The sequence below is a fragment of the Salvelinus alpinus genome, chromosome 25 (assembly GCF_045679555.1).
Source record: "Salvelinus alpinus chromosome 25, SLU_Salpinus.1, whole genome shotgun sequence".
Lineage (NCBI taxonomy): Eukaryota > Metazoa > Chordata > Actinopteri > Salmoniformes > Salmonidae > Salvelinus > Salvelinus alpinus.
In genome coordinates this window covers 11,613,747-11,630,915 of record NC_092110.1, presented here as the reverse complement: position 1 = coordinate 11,630,915, position 17,169 = coordinate 11,613,747, and the positions used below count along the sequence as shown (strand labels likewise).

General features: G+C 40.1%; 1 protein-coding gene across 1 annotated transcript in view; it reads left to right on the top strand.

Annotated features, from left to right (window-relative positions):
• The first annotated feature begins 10,143 nt into the window (after positions 1 to 10,143).
• LOC139553369 (leucine-rich repeat and fibronectin type-III domain-containing protein 5-like) overlaps positions 10,144 to 17,169 on the top strand; it is a 46,710-nt gene continuing 39,684 nt past the window's right edge. Inside the window, exon 1 of the mRNA XM_071365625.1 lies at positions 10,144 to 11,128. The gene's annotated coding sequence lies outside the window, so the exon portion shown is untranslated. The remainder of the gene's footprint in view (positions 11,129 to 17,169) is intronic.

Below are 17,169 nucleotides of genomic sequence, written 5' to 3'. Positions count from 1 at the left end.
CAGCTGTCTATGTCACGGAGAAGTGTGTGATTATATCACTTGAAGGAGGTTTATACAGGGTCACTCTGGCTTCTCTCTCTCTCTCTTCTCTGCCAGATCAGAAGACTGTGTGTGTGTGCGTGTCTGTCTGTCTGTCTGTCTGTCTGTCTGTCTGTCTGTCTGTCTGTCTGTCTGTCTGTCTCTGTCTGTCTGTCTGTCTGTCTGTCTGTCTGTCTGTCTGTCTGTCTGTCTGTCTGTCTGTCTGTCTGTGCTGCACATGCAGGGAGACAAATAAAGTGCAGACGGAAAACCGGAACAAAATGGCCTCTGTGTCACATTGAGCTAAAAGCACCCTGAATCAGAGATCAGACCACACATGACCTGCTATCGTAAACACTTCATATTCAGTCGCTCAGCCAATTTAACCACACTGTAGTACACACACATACTTTAATGACGCTGGATTGGTGCTGTACAGTCTGATGTGCAGCTACAATGAAGGCACATTATGAAAGAGCACAGAGACTGCACAGCAGGAGAACAAAATGCAAATGAGTACAGTGTAAAAGTAATCTCATCGTCCTATTCAAATAGCGTTGGACATCAAACCCAGACAGTGTTTTGATATGGAGAATTTTGGACTTCATGGCTATGCCTTGAGGGTCCTAGATGGATATACCAAGCTCCAACGCTGGCTGCACCCCTGGCACATACAGTGGGGAGAACAAGTATTTGATACACTGACGATTTTGCAGGTTTTCCTACTTACAAAGCAAAAATCCAGAAAATCACATTGTATGATTTTTAAGTAATTAATTTGCATTTTATTGCATGACATAAGTATTTGATAACCTACCAACCAGTAAGAATTCCGGCTCTCACAGACCTGTTAGTTTTTCTTTAAGAAGCCCTCCTGTTCTCCACTCATTACCTGTATTAACCGCACCTGTTTGAACTCGTTACCCGTATAAAAGACACCTGTCCACACACTCAATCAAACAGACTCCAACCTGCAAAACCGGCAGTGTATCAAATACTTGTTCTCCCCACTGTATATAGTAGTTAATAACCTACAATACAGTACATAAGTAGGATGGGAAAGGCACCAGCACAATGGCAAAGTAAAAGTTTGGTCCCGCTTTAAATGAAGTGCAGCTTATTAAGGCTTCTTAATGACTTCAGAAAGCCTTCATGAGCACTACATAAATATGTAATAAATCATCTATAACAGTATGTGATGCTCTATACAGGGTTCATAAATGTGGCATAACTGTGTGACATAACCGCTAATGTCAAATGTAACATAAACCTGTGCTATAAGCACTGCTGAATGAAGGCTTTATAAATCATATTAAATTGAGGCTTCACAAAGCATCTAAAACTTTGTCATGCGTGTTGGTAGAGCATTGCAATGCCAGGATAGTGGGTTTGATTCCCGGGACCACCCTTAAGTAAAGAAGTTTAGGGTCACTTAGAAATGTCCTTGTTTTTGAAGGAAAAGGACATTTTCCATCCATTAAAATAACATCAAATTGATCAGAAATGCAGTGTAGACATTGTTGAAGTTGTAAATGACTATTGTAGCTGGAAACAGCTGATTTTTAATGTAATATCCACATAGGCATACAGAGGCCCATTATCAGCAACAGTGACGCCTGTGTTCCAATGGCACGTTGTGTTAGCTAATCCAAGTTTATCATTTTAAAAGGCTAATTGATCATTAGAAAACCTTTTTGTAATTATATTAGCACAGCTGAAAACTGTTGTCCTGATTAAAGAAGCAATACAACTGTCCTTCTTTATACTAGAGCTTCAGCATTTGTGGGTTCGATTACTGGCTTAAAATGTCCAGAAACAAAGAACTTTCTTGTATTAATGTTAAGGGGTTTCAAATGTAAAAATAAAAGGGAAAGTATGGTTTAAACGTGTCTTGATTATATAACACAGTTAGGCCACATTTATTCACCCTTCATAAAGCATGACGTAGGGTTATAGATGATTTATGACACATGTATGTAGTGCTTATGAAGGCTTTGTGGAGGCAACCATTATAAATCATTAGCTTCATTGTCTAGAGAACATTCGGGAGGGAGAAAAAACATTATCTCATTTATCCTACCTGGCTGTTACTAATGTATTCCTGTTCGGTTGTTGCATAAAATGAAAGCTAGTGGTTAATCTCCGTCAGGGCAATTAGCCCTCTTTTACATGTTCTCCTCTAACCAACGTAACATGGAGTTTATCCAAATATGCACCGTGAAATAAATCCCAGAGGGAATATAGTATACATTCTCAGATCGCCTGTCAAGATCATAATATGTTTAAGGCATCCAAATGAAATGTGTCTGAATACCACAGGTGTGTGAATGAAGGCACCAGGTGTGTCTGATTAATAGGACAGGTGCGTGACTGACAGGGCGAGTGGATTATTATTCCCATTCTACATCCCTCATTGTGATGTGTCTTTCCAAGAGCAGCACACACACGTTAGTGTAATTCATTCTAATATGACGGCATTTCATCAGGTGATAGTGTTGCAGCCTTATAGCTGATCGAACCACTTCATGTAGTGGTGTCAGTGTGGTTATTTATCTCAATAAAACAGTTTACTTTAAAACAGCCATGCACTTTGTCTCTGCAGTATTGTATATACAATTAGACCGTTTTTTTTCACTAGTCTCTAAAATATAATTCACCATGACCTTGTGGCAATTGTCTTGAGAAAAACGTGTGGGTTGTCATTTACGTTGTATCTCCAATTTATAGAATGGGAGAGAAAACCGACAATGATTTACAGTCAATGACCTACTGTAAGTCAACTCGTGATCTCTTTCAGGATATGTATATGAATATAAATGTAATTTATACTGATACACTGTAGCATCACAATGCTGGATATGTGATTGAATGGGTTTTCCCTCTGAAGATGATACATTGTTGCCCTCATACCTTTATTGTAAACCTACTGGTGTTAGAGAATGAATCATTTGGGATTTCAGTGCAGCTCATGTGTACAATTATAATCAGTTCACAGTATCTGTTTCACCGTATACATAACTGTTATGCTGTATGGAAAGCCTGTATGCTGTCAGAATCATGAGATCATGTTGGAGGCATAGAACTAAAGAACTCTATCAGTTTCATGGTGGTGGCGGTATTCAACATTGCATGTAGAATATGCCCTCATTAAATGCCTAAACCTGCTGTGAGGAAAGCCTGAAGCACATCTGTGCTGTCCTGTCCAAAGTTAACATGATGAACAGGAATTACTTTTACTTTCATAGGTGGCCAATAAGATCTATCTGAAAGCTACGCCCATAATAAGCCACACTTCCTGAAAAGAACCTAAGGATTACGTTAAAAAAGACCAAGCTGCTAGGTCATCCCAGCATGAAAGTAAAAAATACCCAACTGATGGTTGAATTAATCCATGTTTAGGTAATCTCATTAACCCATTGCGTAATTTACGCAACTCTACTGGGTGGGTTAAAATAACCCAGCATGAGTTCTGTCCTCTTTCAAATATCTTATTGAAGTTTTTTTGTTTTAAGTGGAAGACAAAAAAAACATTTACGCAACCCGGGGTTACCAAATAACCCAAAATGGGTTGTTTGTAACCCAGAATTTTTTAGAGTATAGGTAATGTAACATGTCTAGACTACAGGGCCATAATAACTCCACTTCAGGTGTTGTGTTTTTTTTGCTGTTATTGTTCCATCTGTGTGGAGAGGTCTTGAGATCATGTTGGAACTCTGAGAAGAGGTGGTCTGTAATGTATGTTTCTATCCATCTGGAAAATGCCCCTTTCTTTTTAATCATTGTCTAGGAATTGTAATATCATTCCAAAAATAATGAAAATGTTTATATCAGTAAGTCTGTATCAGCTGTTTAGGTCTTGTAAATTGCAACTATCATTTTCTGGACATTATTCAGTGATTTGTGTCAGAGGTCTGCATTCCGGTGTACTGTTTTTAAAGAAAAGACACCAAAGGTTGGCATACATCAGTTGGGCTTCGAGGGCATTATCACTTTTATACAACGGGTTTCCAACGTATTGAAATAATGATTGACATATTTTCCTTAAAATCGTTATTTTGATTAATTTATTCATACTATTTCATCCTTCCACAAGATATAGTCCTGAAATAAATTTAGAGTTGCTACCCAAGCCGGCTGGTCGTTCGTTCTATTGGTTTGGTTGCCAGAGACACGATCTAGTCGTTCAGTCTTTTTGTTCTGTATCGTTCATTCTATGTTCCATTGCCATACTGGCTGGCAACGTTCTTATACCTTGCTTGCTAGCTAGCCAACTGCAGAAAACTTACAGTCACGCCAAACAGTGCAGACTGAATAACAACAGTAGCTGCATGTGTTTAACTCTCCTGTTGTGTTCGTTTTATGTTAATTAATTCTATGTTCCCGGTCCAAAATGACTGCCCCATTATAGCTGATTATAAATCCATAAGATCAAGGCCTCAAAAAAGCTTTAAATACCAGAGCTGTGAGAAAAGTTCTATATATTATTGAAATAATGTTGAGATTGTTTGTGAGAATGCCAACAGGTGTGGTCCCCGTGGAGGAAATATTCTACTGTGGAAAGGTTCCTGTGGGGGTTGCCATGGAAGCCAAGAAGGGGAGTGAGGTGTGTGCTCAAACACACATGCATGTGGGGGTCTGGGAGAGAAAGTGTGTCCATTTGATGAATGGGCATGTGCCTGAACTCAATTTTATACACTAATTGTAGTCTCACCCATTCATTTCTAATGACCGGTCATTTTTGACCGGGAACACCACAGGTGTACAAAAGTTTAATAAAACACCCCAAATTTTATGAAAATAATTAAAATGTATTTTGTGTTTTCAGATGCCCTGTGTGGACAAAGTCATGGAACCTTATGACAATCAGATTAAATTAACTAAATTTTTCAGAGAGAAAACTTGTAAATCGGTCCAATTCAACCGAAACACAGCAGGTGGTTTAAGCTGTTTTCTAGTGACATTTACTTGGAACATCCATAACAATGAGCTAATGAGGCACAATTTCACCTGACATAGAAAATGTGCTCTCTCGTTAGGACACTGTTGTTCAGAGGAGCTGGCCAACAACACAGTTAACACAATCACTTCAAACTGAAGCTGCAAACTAGCTGCACTTCGTTTTGTTTGACCTTTTTTCAATTGACATTTTATTGTCTATATCCATAAAAATTATGCCAGCTGATTCATGACTCTCTCTCTCGTCCCGACTCCCGACCCCTACACGTTCATTACTATGGGACAGTTGGAGGAATATTGAAACAATGTTGCAAATGTCAGAGAGACAGACAGCAAGGTTTATAAAAATAGTAAATCTCCGCTGTTGAAAACTAAATGTGAGATAATGTCTAGATGCTTTTTATAGTGAAGATCAAGTTTATAACTTCCCTGCCTGGGTTGATGAGACAGTGGATTGCACAGGCAGATGGAACAGAGTAAATAGGCATTTTAACGTCATAGATTTAGCCGGTGGTAACTTGTGGAATAGACACCAGCTGGAATGCGCTTTTAACCAATCACCATTCAGGATTAGACCCACCCGTTGTATGAATTCCAACAGCTCCCCCATCTCACCACATCTGTCAGCTGTAGGCAGTGCTGACCGACACTGAGACAGTCCCCAGGGTAACTCATTAGAATAACCATCACTCATATCTCAGTTTACTCACTTACTTATGGCGCTGCCTACTCCTGATGATTTATCTTTCAAATCATATGAACAGAAAATATTTATCTTTATCTGGGATGCTAAACCAGACAAGATAAAGCGTGCCTATTTATATCATGAATATTAACTGGGTGGGTTGAGATTATTAAATATAAAAACACTAAATCTCTCTCTAAAATCTTCACTTATTCAAAAGTTATACTGAAACCCAAAATGGTTCTCTAGCAGATTATTAATAAAAGCACATCCATTGTTTAATTGCCACGCCCTGACCTTAGAGATCCTTTTTATGTCTCTATTTGGTTTGGTCAGGGTGTGATTTGGGGTGGGTATTCTATGTTCTTTAGTTATATTATTTGTATTTCTATGTTTTGGCCGGGTAGGGTTCTCAATCAGGGACAGCTGTCTATCGTTGTCTCTGATTGAGAGCCATACTTAGGTAGCCCTTTTTCCCACCTGTCTTTGTGGGAGGTTAGCTTTGTTTGTGGCACATAGCCCTTAAGCTTCACGGTTGTTTTTTATTGTTTTTGTCGGCGTTATTTATAAATAAAAGGAATATGTACGCTCACCACGCTGCGCTTTGGTCTACTTCCTTTGACGGCCGTGACATTAATAATGGCCTTTTTGCCTTTGTGCACATTGCCATGTCTCATTTTCGATTAATTGAAAATTAAACCTTGTTCAAACTACCAATTTAAATGTCATCCCCCAGAAAATATACCCATATTACCACAAATATTATGGTTGAACTCAAATGTGCTGGTTGATAAAATACCTGTATTTATGGAAAATATGTTTGAAAAGGGTATTTTGTTTTTAAATTATATTTTAAATTTGAATGGTAGAGTTATGTCTTTCATTAAATTATCGGAATTGTTTGGGAAGGTCTGCTCAATCCAAGATTAAAACCAATTGATTACAGCATTACCCCACAAATGGAGGAGGCAGGTGGCAGTGGGAAGAGGTAGGGATCTGGCTGTCTGCCCAATATAAAGGATCAAAACTGGCGGAGGAACAAAAATAGCATGAATGGAAAGGTATACCAGTTTCATTTGAGGACCAGGATGTTGACAGCTGTGCCATACAGATTGCAAAATAGTTGGGAAGAGATTTTTGATGTACCGATTCCATGGCACAGGGTGTATGAGTTGATACATGAAACTACTCAAGATTCAGGACTTTGTGCCTTTCAGCTAAAATTATTGTACAGAATTCTTGCCACCAACAAAATGTTGAATATTTGGGACATACCATCATCGCAGCTCTGTAGATTTTGTTGTGAGGATACAGAATCAATAAACCATTTGTTCTAGTATTGCCCTCAGGTAGCATTGGATGGTTGAGGGGCAGCTCTCGGGGAACTTTGGGGGGATCTTGGATGGTTGGTGGCCTGGCGGTTGGGAGCTTGGGCTGGTGGCCCGATGGGTCGCTGGTTCGGGTCCCCATTTTGACTTCTTGGGAGATCTGTCGACGTGCCCTTTGGCGGGGCGCTTGACCCTGGTTGATCCAGTGGGAGAAGGTTAGATGACTGAATGTAATGTAAATGTTGAGCGGCTTCACTGCAAGTAGATTGTATGTTTTTATAATCAATTAAAAAAACGTGGACAAAAAATAACACCATCAATTATTATTAAGTACATTTACATGCACACTACTAATTTCACATTAAAGTGATTATGGCAGTAGGAGGAGTAAGGACATAGTAATGCAAACACCTTACTCTGCTTATTTTAATCGGAGTAAGGCCAAAATCTAAGTAAGAGTAACCCGATTGAAACACCTGGTTTTCTGAGCAATCTTTCTAATAATTAGGAAATGTAAGCAGCTTAATTGGCTTTCCAGCAGTGTATTTGATCTGGGCATGTGCAGCTGGAGCACAAGCCTCCCTCAAGTGAATTGAATTTGAAAAACTGAAAGATTCCATCTTAGGCTACAAATAGTTTTCACATGCAAATGTTATGTGTCCAAACTTAGAATCAAATAGGCTTTGCAAAAATAACATGGTCACTGTGGTAGAAAGTCTGTTTTGATTGGTAATTTTCTGTATTAACAAAAGTTCCATCCGGTAGCCTGATTTCAGATGTGCCCATGTAGGCTACAGGATTATAGGGAAATAATTATTCTTACAAAGCATGTACATGTTTTAAACTAACTATTATAGTAATCTGACTCTCCACAATAATCGTGTTATCGGGTGCATGTAACCTTACTCAATGGATAGTCTTTTGACGGACTTGAGAATCCTCAGTAGAGAGACATTGTAATCAACACAAATAGAGGCCCTTGAAGCTCACTGACGATGAATGTACAAGTCTCTGATGTAGAATGTATTTTGTAGGCGCCAATGAGAGAAGAGGGAATATTGGTATCACGCTTGACAAAGTTCAGTGATTACAGTCTTAGAAGTCAACGTCATCAAATATTTGTTTACATTGGCGTGTTCATGAGGCATGGCCGCTGGGAGCAATAGGCAAACATGACGGTATTGACAGCGCAGGTCAAAACAAAAACCAAGCCATGAGGTCGAAGGAATTGTCCGTAGAGCTCCGGGGCACAGATCTGGGGAAGGGTACCTAAACATTTCTGCAGCATTGAAGGTCCCCAAGAACACTGTGGCCTCCATCATTCTTAAATGGATGAAGTTTGGAACCACCAAGACTTTTCCTAGAGCTGGCCGCCCGGCCAAACTGAGCAATCGGGGGAGAAGGGCCTTGGTGACCAAGAACCCGATGGTCACTTTGACAGAGCTCTAGCATTCCTCTGTGGAGATGGGAGAACCTTCCAGAAGGATGGTAGAGTGGCCATCCGGAAGCCACTTCTCAGTAAAAGGCACCTGACAGCCCACTTGGAGTTTGCCAAAAGGCACCTAAAGGCTCTCAGACTATGAGAAAGAAGATTTTCTGGTCTGATGAAACCAAGATTTAACTCTTTGGCCTGAATACCAAGCATCATGTCTGGAGGAAACCTGGCACCACCCCTACGGTGAAGCATGGTGGTGGCAGCATCATGCTGTGGGGATGTTTTTCAGCAGCAGGGACTGGGAGACCATTCAGGATTGAGGGAAAGAAGAAAGGACAAAGTACCGAGAGAGCCTTGATGAAAACCTGCTCCAGAGCGCTTAGGACCTCTGACTGGTCCTCAGACCTCAGACTTGTCCTGTTGGAAGGTTCAGGACAACGACCCTAAGCACACAGCCCAGGCTTCGGGACAGGTCTATGAATGTCCTTGAGTGATCCAGCCAGAGCCAAGACTTGAACCTGATCAAACATCTCTGGAGAGATCTGAAAATAGATGTGCAGCAACGCTCCCCATCCAACCTGACAAAGCTTGTGAGGATCTGCAGAGAATAATGGGAGAAACTCCCCAAATACAGTTGTGTCAAGCTTGTAGTGTCATACCCAAGAAGAATTGAGGCTGTAATCGTTGCCAAAGGTGCTTCAACAAAGTACTGAGTAAAGGGTCTGAATACTTATGTAAATGTAATATTTCAGTTTTAAATGTTTTATACATTTTCTAAAATGTCTAAAAACCTGTTTGTGCTTTGTCATTATGTGGTATTGTGTGTAGATTGATGAGGAAAATAAACTATTTAATCAATTTTAGTGTAAGGCTAAAACGTAACAAAGTGGAAAACGTCAAGATGTCTGAGTACTTTCCGAATGCACTGTAGCTTGTGGACTGTTTCAAATAGCTTAGTACAACAAGTCTAGACTATGGTCATAATAACTCTACTTTAAATGTAGTTTCAGCTGCATGTTCCTTCTGAGTGGAGAGGCCTTGGTTTGAGGGCACCGAGTCACATCCAATGGAATGTATTGCTATTGTAAGAGCTCACTGAGAATCAACTTGAGCTATTGAGCTATTACAATAGCAGTACTTTATTACCCCTTAAAACGGAAAATATGTTTTGTCAAAATGTTTCAACCTCTTGTAGCTACAACACTAGAAAACAGCACCTGAAATCTGATAACCCACTCAACAATGACCTCGCACTTCCATTTTATCAGCGTTGCTGTGCATATATGAATGATATGGCAGGCTATACAATAACATCAGGTAGCCTACTATGTTAATGAAGCCAAATAATCTTGCAATGTTCAGTGCAGTTACCCAATAGACTTCAGTTTCCATTGCTACTGTTGATCTTCTATGTAAAGGCATAGAGTCTATGAACACTATAAGCCTATATTCTAGTCAGTATACATCTTAATTATTAGTGCAAAAACACAACACTTTATTATTCACACTCAATTGTAAAAGTTATGCAACAAAATAGTCGGATGCATGTAGTTGGTTTTCTACAATATTAGGCCCTACGCGGTGGATCCTATTATTTTACATCAGCGACTGTCCTATTGCCCGTCAGGCGTCGTTCTTTCCATCTTTTGTTCGTTGCAATGATATTCTGTCTGCCCTGCAAAGGCTCTACCGCCAGCATTTCTTAGCAGGTCCCACTGGGAGACAGGCTGAATCAAGGAGTGCGAACGAACGTGATTCTGAGCCAATCCGTGGTGACTTCCTCACTTTTTTCCAATCGAAAGGAGAGGGAAAAATAGCTACCATCACATGTCCCAGTAACTGCAGCTCTTAGTTTGTTAAATCATCTGGAATGGTAGAACTGAGCATTGGGAAAAAGCACAATGATGGCAATGGGGGAGAACCGTTAATTGTGCCTCATAATGGACGTTTCTTTTTGGTCGAGGTTTTAAATTTAATAACTATTGAGCAGCATATATTTAGATAATTACGCGCTTTTTCGGGGCTGAATAGCTGAGAATAAACTGGAGAAGAGGGACGGAAAGACCTAGCCTTTTGATAACTTGGATGGAGGGCAAGCGTGCTATAGGTCACTCGGTGGATTACGTGGTGGAGGCAGAACGGGGAAAGTGCGCGTAAGGTGCAGCGGTGCAACGGTCTCCCTGCTGAGATTTGATCTGAGTTCCCCATAGCAGCCACTTTATAGCACTCGGCTGCAGAGACGTACACTCAGCTAAATAGAGCAAGCCGGTATTACTGCGGAGGAAAGCCTCTACTGTTGTGAGGCGCGTCGACGAGCGGCAGGAGAATGGCAAGGTCTTCGGCGAGTCTGGGGGGAAAGCAAACGCCCGTTTTTCACCAAAGGATTCTGTCGAAGCGCGTTGGACTTTGACTGTCTCTTCGTGTTGGTGTTCTTGGATCTTTATTTTAAACTGAAAAGACAAGGAACACAAGTGGATTGGGTTCTGAGGAGCACAGACCGATGTCAAATTACTCGGGAACAATGAAGAGATGGGCTGGGCAGAGTTGTGGGCTTTGAAATCCAGCGCACCTTGTATTGATATAGCCTAATTTAGCCTAAATCCAATGGGGCAAAACAAAATTGGAACATGGGAAAATATGAAATGTGAGAAAATTCGATACCCCTGACCGTCGGTGCTCAGAGCAGGGCTGGCGTTCCTTTTTAAGGTAAACTTTTACTGTTTAAATGTTTGTACATGTCTGTACATTTTCATCAGTCCTTTTTGTTTTCCTTCATCGTTCGTTGACCGAATTTCAAGCCTGAACCCATTGTGCTCTAAAGCCAGATAACCAGCAGGACGTTGTTGAAAACCAGGTGTGTTCAGTATTACCGGTTATTCAGGAACAACGGAGGGTAAAAAACGAGACTTAAATAATGGTTAGTTTGAACGAATGCTGGCTGTCTGACTGCATTTCAATTTGAGTGTCTGGGCGTAGATTAAACATTACGCAGTGGGATCTCTTATTTGGCCAGGTCACTGCTATCCATAGACCTGATCCAACTCTAATTGATTTGGGTGAATGTGGTGGTATACTTGGGTGGTGGTAATGATGTGTGTGTGTGCGTGTGTGTGCGTGTGTGTGTGTGTGTGTGTGTGTGTGTGTGTGTGTGTGTGTGTGTGTGTGTGTGTGTGTGTGTGTGTGTGTGTGTGTGTGTGTGTGTGTGTGTGTGTGTGTGTGTGTGGAAAGGGGGAAGGGTGGTTTATAACGTAGACACCCTCTTTCACTGCCTCACCCGGTCATGAGGGGCTAGATTGAAATCACCTCTATTTTATATGGGAGCTGAGTTCCCATGCCAGTTCAGCCCGATAGATATTTTCGCTAAATGCACTCCGTGAAGTGTGTATAGCCTTATAAATGTAGGCTACCCAGGCAGGTTACAAGAGTCCTCATCCTTGGCATATGCTCAAATGATGATAGAGGATTCAGGCGTCGTCGTCGTCTTGCCCCGTCCTAAGCGATATATCATGCTCACTACCATGGCACCAATGGCTGCTATAGACGCGCTATACCCACGTATTCTTGATGCAGTGGAATGATATGTATCACTGGAATGATATGTACAGAGATCATATGTAAATTAGTCAAAATGATGCTATAATAACCAGGTGGTGATACAAATGAACTGAAGTGTATATTTCCATTGTATAGGTAAAGGCAATGTATGGATGTGATTTAGAATGGCAAAGTATCGTGTCCCAAAGGAAATTCACTTCAGCTCAGTGGTCGTGCGTGCGCGCGTATTTATGTTTGTACAATCTTTCTGTATTTATGGTACAATTTTCACATACGAACTATTTTATCCAGTGAGTACAATATACTACATCAATGACCATTTGAATTCCATATTATTCTAACAAGGCTTTTCTTTGATTTCCGCAATGTTGGTTGTCACGTGCGCTTCTATAAATGTAATCTGATAAACAAGTCATATTTCAATTCTTCAGACCCCACGACACGCCATCCTTAATAGGGCAGGGTAGCTGCCAAGACTGTGCAAAGCTGTCATCAAGGCAAAGGGTGACTACTTTGAATAATCTAATATATATTTTGATTGTTTATTAACACTTTTGGTTACTACATGATTCCATGTGTTATTTCATAGTTGTGATGTCTTCACTATTATTCTACAATGTAGAAAATAGTAAAAATAAAGAAAAACCCTGGAATGAGTAGGTGTGTCCAAACTTTTCACTAGTACTGTATGTAAGGGTATTCTGTATTGCTTATCCTATGAGCAAAAAGCCATATAGGCAAACTGAGCTGCAGCTCCACTTCCAGTGGCTGGTGGTGCTATAATTCAATTTATTCTCCCTCCATACTGCTGTCTGCTGCAGCTCTGAAGGGCTGGGTAACACTGAGGACGGGGTGGGAAGACTGCCCGACCACAGCTTTACCATACACCTATTAGGGTGGAGTGGACCGTGGAATACACCTTTGGTTATCAAAGTAGCATGTATTCAAATATTATGTCTAGTGCATTAGGTATTGATTTTAGACCCAGGGACCTCTTCAGTTGTTGTGATATAATTTGAAAGTTCTATCTTTTGAAAATCAGGGTGGGATTTGGCATGTTGGAGATGGCGTGGCAGCGATCCCTGTAGCTCGGAGACTTGTTTTAATTACGCTAGTAGAGATTAAGACCCCGTGATGATGTGAGCCCGAGCCAAGGAATCAAAGAGCACGGTATGAGGATCCTGCTGTTCGTGTGATATGGGGACTGAGGGAATCAAACGCTGCAAAACAACATCCTCCTCCAGGCAGGATTAGCACCACATACCTGGTTGCTCAACAAGTACATAGTCTACTATAACATCTTGCCTTTGATATGCCCTCTGGGTGCATGTGTGAGGAGTTACCATGACATATTTTATTACATTTACAGGCGGAGCACTGGTGCCCAATATTACTTCATACAGAGAGCATACGATCAGCAAGTACTTACAGTCCTCTACTACACTGTTTTTAGATCTTTTATACGTGTGTGCTTTTTCCCTTTGAGTCTGTGAGGACGTACCATGGCAGCTTTGAACACATTTATTGATACCTGAGACAAGACATGTATATCTGAGACTGATACGTGTCAGCAGATACTTGACAGCTCTGGTGGGAGAAACCTGGATAGGTTCGAAATTTAGACTAGACATAGGACTCAGCTAAACATCATGTGACCCATGAATGGTGAGTTAATGTAACCCAACATGCCTGTGTATTCTTTCTAGAGGCGTTAGCATAGTATGTTTGACCATGATGTGGTATATGCTCTATGCTGTGTTATGCAATCATCATATGGTGTCAAAGAAACTGCCGATGTGGTGACTGTTGTAGTTTGGCCAAGAGTCCAGCTCCATGAACAGTTACAAGTGAGATTGTGTCAGACGCTTGCGAAGCTAGAAGTGTTATGGTGGAGTTAGAACCATGGACAGCCCCTCAATCTTGGTCTGTGTTCCGCATGGTAGAGTGCACACAACAGTGTTTACAAACTCATTCATCCAATCAGCACCATGGACAGCAACCATTTTCTCTGTTTGCTTGAATATACAGAAGGTTTTGCTTCTCCCAAAACAGCTTTGCTAATCTTATGAGCAATAGGTGAATTTATAATGTATGTGACCTTTATGTGATGTTCTCATTGGATTTTGTGATAATAATTTATCTGTTAGCATACTGTGTTTACTGAGTTTAAGGATGTCTTAGTTTGTATGATTTGTTAATTGCTCAACAAGGAGTTGATTGTTGAGTCAATTCTAAAAGTCACCAGGCCGCATTGAATTTAAGCACTAGGGGCCCAATCCAGACTTAGGAAATGTACACCTTTTCATATGAACACCTTTCCTACGTATGTCTCAGTAGTTGGCATTCAGACTTACCTTATGCAGGTGGTAACAGGCTTTGCAGGAGTGGTTACCTTGCACACTCTGAATAGATATAATTCAACCGCTAAAACCCCTCCCACTTGCTGGCCAACATATTTTCTCTGGGAGTTTTCATTCAATAGGGTTTTCAGTACATTTATCAAAAGCCATCCCTTTATATTTGGTGTACCTTTAATTTTAATTTTCTTGACAGACTCACTAGAATATATGGAGAACAGTTCAGAATATTAGGGATCAATGAAAGAAGCCATGTCAATAGACGTATATTCATCTCCTTTTCAGCACCAATTGGTAGATAAAAAAATACTCTGATCTTGTATATTATTTAGGGTTAGAAAAGTATTTATTAATAATAATGCAAAAAACGGTTTGGAGAGCCTTTACACACTAAATATATTGATGAATCAAAAATATAGTTGTCGGAATCATCCTGAAAGTTTCCATATTCAATTGTTCAAACCATTAAATATTGGATGGTGATAAAAGTGTACAATAGGGTTGAAGAGTAGTCCTGTAAATCTACCCTAATAATTCTCACTAATGATGGAACTGTGATGACGTGTACCGTGCACCAGGCTCCAGGTTAAAACTGCTACGCATGGTCTGCGTTCCATAATGATTGAAATAGGCTACGTCTTCCAAATGATTTACTTGTAATACGTTATCCTACTATGATCCACTATTATTAGCAATCCTCAGGAACAACCACACAGAAGCAGTGGCGTACCACACATCCTAACTCTGGTGCCCCCCCCGACTCTGGGGTCAGAATACATCATCTGTAGACACACCTCTGCCACACCTTCATTTCTTTGATCTCCACCCCAAACGTAATGAGCGAAATACGTTCCATTTACTCGCGCTTAACTCTGGTCGGAATTCCCCCCTCTAGGTTAATAGCGATTGGGCCAGGATGGATTACTGTATGTGTACATTTAATTATAAATTGTTTAATTAAACACCAATCAGTGGATCAGGTCTACTAGGTCCTGTAGAAGCTGCAGGATGGCTAGTTTATTGGTGGTCTGATGATATGTTTATTTTAGTTTATTTAGTTTGGTCTACACTGGGGGTATGATGATATGTTTATTTTAGTTTATTTAGTTTGGTCTACACTGGGGGTCTGATGATATGTTTATTTTAGTTTATTTAGTTTGGTCTACACTGGGGGTCTGATGATATGTTTATTTTAGTTTATTTAGTTTGGTCTACACTGGGGGTCTGATGATATGTTTATTTTAGTTTATTTAGTTTGGTCTACACTGGGGGTATGATGATATGTTTATTTTAGTTTATTTAGTTTGGTCTACACTGGGGGTCTGATGATATGTTTATTTTAGTTTATTTAGTTTGGTCTACACTGGGGGTATGATGATATGTTTATTTTAGTTTATTTAGTTTGGTCTACACTGGGGGTATGATGATTTGTTTATTTTAGTTTATTTAGTTTGGTCTACACTGGGGGTCTGATGATATGTTTATTTTAGTTTATTTAGTTTGGTCTACACTGGGGGTCTGATGATATGTTTATTTTAGTTTATTTAGTTTGGTCTACACTGGGGGTATGATGATTTGTTTATTTTAGTTTATTTAGTTTGGTCTACACTGGGGGTCTGATGATATGTTTATTTTAGTTTATTTAGTTTGGTCTACACTGGGGGTCTGATGATATGTTTATTTTAGTTTATTTAGTTTGGTCTACACTGGGGGTCTGATGATATGTTTATTTTAGTTTATTTAGTTTGGTCTACACTGGGGGTCTGATGATATGTTTATTTTAGTTTATTTAGTTTGGTCTACACTGGGGGTCTGATGATATGTTTATTTTAGTTTATTTAGTTTGGTCTACACTGGGGGTCTGATGATATGTTTATTTTAGTTTATTTAGTTTGGTCTACACTGGGGGTATGATGATATGTTTATTTTAGTTTATTTAGTTTGGTCTACACTGGGGGTATGATGATATGTTTATTTTAGTTTATTTAGTTTGGTCTACACTGGGGGTATGATGATATGTTTATTTTAGTTTATTTAGTTTGGTCTACACTGGGGGTCTGATGATATGTTGAGGTCAGTTAATAATGATCTCTGTATGAGAATGATCCAGATGAGATGTAGATAGACCCTGGTGGTCGTGTTTAACCCATGACACACTGGCTACACACCTAGTATGGTTGAAGACTGCTCTACTGATCCCTTTAGTCTAAACCCATGCTCCAGGATCACCTAGAGAGGTGATACAATACCTTTATTTGACTGATAAGAAGCACCACATGGATTTATATTATCATTTGTTGTTTGGGATTTGAAGAAAGGAATACATGTTGTCCTTTCAATATTGGTTTGTGATATATAATGGCAGCAAGTATTTGGGAGAGTTTTTGCATAGATAGTATAGACAAAACACTGATACCCAATTGATCTTATTTTAAAGACAGCATCGAATCAGACAGGCATACTTTAGATAGAACCATAGGAATCTTTGGAGTCCTAAAGCTTGTGGAGGATTTACTGTTCATTAGTGCAGGAGAAAACCTCATCTGGTAACAACTAATTAAAACCACCAGGTATTTCAATGTTTTATTTTCTTTCATTTGGTGTCCCTCAAGTTGTTGATGCAGGGTGAGATCTTTGTCAGTGTGATGGGGTGACTAGAATGAGTTCCTCTCTCTGTCTGTGAGTGGGAGGTACTTTGAGGGATGTTTGTCTGTGATAATGAGCTGTCAAGGGGACAGCGGCAAATTGTTTTCATCCCGCTACAACCCGCCGGTTTAAACAGGAGAAAAGTGGTAGTCAGGAATGGTAATAGTTTCTGTGGTGAAGGCCAGTGAG